Source organism: Bison bison, unplaced genomic scaffold (genome assembly GCF_000754665.1).
Source record: "Bison bison bison isolate TAMUID 2011002044 unplaced genomic scaffold, Bison_UMD1.0 scf7180017864309, whole genome shotgun sequence".
Classification (NCBI taxonomy): Eukaryota; Metazoa; Chordata; class Mammalia; order Artiodactyla; family Bovidae; genus Bison; species Bison bison.
Genome location: NW_011494881.1, coordinates 2671955 through 2676760, shown reverse-complemented (window position 1 = coordinate 2676760; position 4806 = coordinate 2671955).

Genomic DNA, 4806 nt, shown 5'->3' with positions numbered 1-4806 from the left:
GCTCAGTGGTAAAGAATCTGCCTGACAATGCAGGAGACATGGGTTTGATCCCTGATCTGGAAAGATCCTGCCTGCCTCTGAGCAACTAAGCCTGTGTCCCACAACTACTGAGCCTGTGCTCTAGAGCCCATGCTCTGCAACGTGAGAAGCCTGTGCATGGCGACTAGAGAGTGACCCCTGCCTGCCACAACTAGACAAGAGCCTGAGCAGCAGTGAAGACCCAGCACAGCTAAAAATAAATAAAGTAATTAATTAAAAAATCGGTACATACTCATGTATAAATATATGTATTTATATTTTGTACTCTATAAAACATACCTGGAGATAGAAATGAAAAGAATGACATAAAATGAGGGTCAACAAAATTTCTAATCATTTCCTTTAACTCTAATGGACTATCCTGTGCCCTTCTTGGGGATCAGGACTCTGGTTTACTACTCAGTGTAGTTTCATTTCTTTCTTTTTTTTTTAAAGTATTTTTATTTATTTAGGTTGCACCACACAGCATGTGGGATCTTAGTTCCCAGACCAGGGATCAAACCTGTGCCCCCTGCAGTGGAAGCACAGGGTCTTAACCACTGAACCACCAGGGAAGTCCCTCTTTTCATTTCTTTTTAATATTTGTTTGTTTATTTGGCTGCAACAGGTCTTAGTTGTGCTGCACAGGTTCTTGCTTGTGGCGAGCAGGCTTCTCTCTAGTTATGGCTTGAAGGCTCTTGAGCTGCAGGCTTAGCTGGCAGCTTAGCTGCAGCTGGCAGGCTTAGCTGCCCCTTAGCATATGGGATCTTAATTCCCTGACCAGGGACGGAACTTGTGTCCCCTGCTCTGCAAGATGAATTCTTAACCACTTAACAGAGAAGTCCCTCAGGATAGTTTCTTGATGTGCATTGGATCTCCACAAGTAGATGTACATTCCTTTAGGCTGAACACTACCTTTTTCTTAATGTTGCGTGGTACAGGGCTGAACAGATGAAAATAGTAATTACTGTCCAAGAGTCAAAAGCTCTAATTCTGGTGGACACACAGTGGGGCACCGGCCTGGAGGGTCTCCAATGGGAAGGAGGGATAGGTCCCATGGCCTCTCTGTGGTCAGAGGAAAGATTTCTTGTATTAGTCAAGATTCACCTAGGAAAGTAGAGCCACTGTGTTAGGGAAGAAGAAATTTATTGTAAGGATGAGGCCTTACACAACTGGGGAAGGAGCTAGGGATGTAAAAGTCCAAAAAGGATTGTTGGAGGATGAGAGAACAGTCGTTAAGCAGGCTGGCTGGGCTGAATGAGTCAGAGCTTGGAAGGGAGTCTGGAAGCCAAGTGCCTCTAGCTACTGGAGTAAGACCAGGAGGGAGCACTGATGCAGAAGTCAGCTTCTCTGTGGCCACCGTCTCTGAGTTCACGTGAAGCATCTGATTGTAGGCCTGAGGCTGCTCTTGGTCAGCAGATCAGGAGATCTTGCTGGCGATCAGGAGGGAGCACTTGATACACAATGAGGAAGAGCAAAGACAAGAGCGAGGTGCTGGAATCTACCGGTACCTTTGTGTCTATCTCTCACAGCCTTTGACCTACAGTGATCTTCAGAGCATGGTGGCTTCACTTCTGCCTCCCAAAGCTCATACAGATTCACTTTTGCCTAACTCAAACCCAGAATCACACAGGGAAAGGCATTATGAGAAACATAGCTTCCTGGCCAAGTTTAACACAGAACAGTCCAGCACATCCCTGAAACTGATTCTCTGGGTTCTGCATCTGCATTCATGAAAAGAAGCATCATGATTATTGATTTGTCTTCTCAAATACCTCAGTGCGAGGAAGGGAAGGACCTGGGGAAGTGAATGCAAATATTTTGTGTTTGTCATATCAGTCGTATCCGACTCTTTGTGACCACATGGACTGTAGCCTGCCAGGTTCCTCCGTCCATGGACTTTCTCGGGCAAGAATACTGCGTTGCCATTTCCTTCTCCAGGGCATCTTCCCAACCCAGCAATGGAATCTGAATCTCCTGCATCTCCTACATTGGCAGGTGGTGGATTCTTTATCACTGTGCCGCCACCTGGGAAGGCTGAATGCAAATATTTCAGTCACTGGAAAGGTGGAGCATCTCCTGAAAGTTAACACTTTAAAATATGTGTCTGTCAGTGAGAGACTGAGCCTCAAACTACAATGAAACCACAAAATCTGCTACCTAGTAAGGCCTGGGGAGCATTTTTTTGGCTTCTGTCTGTGATATTCAAACTTAGCTGGCTCCAATGTGAAAGGCAGAAGGAACTCCTTTGAATTTACCTTCTTCTCCTTGTCCCTGATCACTCTGTGGGTCAAGCACTGAAGATCAGGGAAATAAAGCAAAGATGAGAGAAGGAGAGGTAGCTGGTCTGCATCCTGGATAACTGCAAGAAGTGATTTTATTTATCTAAACAAGCATCTATATCGCATTAAATTGTATGCCAGGCATAGGTCTAAGCGCGTTACAAAGGGTAACTAACTCAATTGTCATATCAATTCTGTAAGATCTTTCTATTATTAACCTTCCTTACAGACAAGGTTGTTATTGAAGCCTGGTGGGCTACAATCCATGGGGCCACAAAAGAGTCAGACACAATTTAGTGACTAAACAACAGCAACAACACAGATAAGGTAAAAGGCTTAGAGAGGTTAGGTAAATTGTTCAAGATCACACAGTTGGAATTCACGTCATGCTTAATTGTAGCTTTATGTGTAAAGGGTTAAAAAATTATTCACTGAAATCAAAAGCTGTAGAAAGTGATTAGTTCATTTTTGTTATCACTTGTAAAAACTATCCAGAATATGTAGTATTAGCTGTCATTTAAAGAGTGACCTTTTTTAAAAAAAATATTTACTTATTGAGCATAATTGCTTCACAGTGTTGTGTTAGTTTCTGCTGTACACAGTGTGAATCAGCTCTGTGTATACACATATCCTCTCCCTCTTGAGTCTCCCTCTCACTCTGCCTCCCAAAAGAGTGACTTTCTTAGGGACCAGGCAGAGTTCTTTATTTCATAAAACTTGATTTAATACTCACTGCTGCCCTGTAAGGTACGTATTATGATTCTACTTTGTTCTTGGAGAAATCAGAGAAGTGATTTGTGTGAAAGCACATAGTTGAAAGGAGATCCAGGATTCTAAATTGACTTCAAAGAAGCTAAGAGGAGGCTAAGATCCATCATCCAGAGTCCAAACCCTATAAGTCATTCAGCTCCTGGCGACTAGAAACTAAGTCAGGGTCCCAAGCCAGAATTCTCACACAGTGTGTAAAGTAACTGAGGGTTGGAGAATCAGCTGGTGATTTAGTGAACCTGTATTTTCTGAAGGTAAATGATCATTTCTGGAGTCTAGGACAGAGCATCCCATTTTTTTTTTTTCAATCTCTCTTTTGGCCGCATGATTTGTCTCTGCCCCTTCTTAGTTTCTGCCCTCCATGAGAAACCTGGGTTTTCTCATCCCTGGATCTTTCAGAGACAAAGGACAGAGATGTAAATCGTTGCCTCTCCTTTCCTTTCTCTAAACATATAAATCCTTTTGCAGGCTTCCCCCACCCCGCCCTTGGTAATTACATAGCACTTTATAAAATAACAAGAATTTTGAAGACCTTGCACTTCTGATCTTTTTTTGAAATATAAGTGGACCTCAACTTCACCATCCATTTGCCTTTGCTGGCTCATCTCTGAAGTTTTTCAGGGCCTCAAAGTCCCCCAGTTGCTACTCTCTCCAGAAGGAAGCCCTATTCCTCATTTTCCTTATTTTGTTTGCAAATTCAGAATGAAAAAGTGTTCTTCTCTCTTCCTTTTAATTGCATGTCTCTTTGGAGAGTGTTTATTTAAAAAATTAACACATAATTTTGGGTAATAAAAGAATGTTTATCCTTTAACCTATTCTATCCATTTTATACAATAATTTCTAATCATTGATCTTTTACTTTTAAAACAATGTTTCTCCTAGCTTTCTACTCCTACTGGTATAAGCTCTTCCTATCATCCCCTCTGTCTCATCTCCATCTGCCAGTTTTGATTTCTGGCCAACTCTAGACATATAGTAACTGCCAATTCACTTGGTAAGATCATGCCCTCAGTATAGAAACACAATAGATATTAGTCTGACAGGCATGTTCTTTTGGCTTAAATGGCTAAGGATGTGTTTTTTGATAAGAAAGAATCAATTGTGGATTTAAAATGTGGATCTAGTGTGTGATCTTTACAAAGTAAGGAAATGTAAATTATTTGTCAGAGTCATTTTCACCAGGAATGCACTCATTCTGATTAGCATCTATCTAACTATCATTTAAGTAACTTTTGTTCAGCCATTCAGCCTGGGTTGCTTATTACTTGCTATTTTCTAGGCACTGTGCTAGATACCAGTGTTATGAAATAAATGACACCATCCTTTAAGCACAAAATTTCTAATTCTATTCCTGAAACTTTTACTAGTGACTGCTGACTTTGGGAAAGCATTAGTGGATTTCAACTGCCCCAATATAAGCTGAGGAGCTTGTACTAAGTGATTCTAGTTTTAAAACCTCTGAAATCAGTGGCTACAGGAGATGTGACTTCTCGTTTTAATTCAGTCGTTAAGTTGCTCAGCATCTTTGCACCTATTGTTTAGTGTCTGGATTTCAGTCCTCTATAAAATAAATGGAAGGTATTAGAGGAGGTTTAAAAACGTGTATTCCGAGGAACTTTGTTAACAGAACTTTGTAGAAAAAAGGGTTCTGTGTTCAAGAAGGTTTAGGAAACTCTGGAGTCAGAAAGTTTCTTTGCTCCAGCGCTGCTCAGAAATTTTAGTATAGCAATTTTGCTTT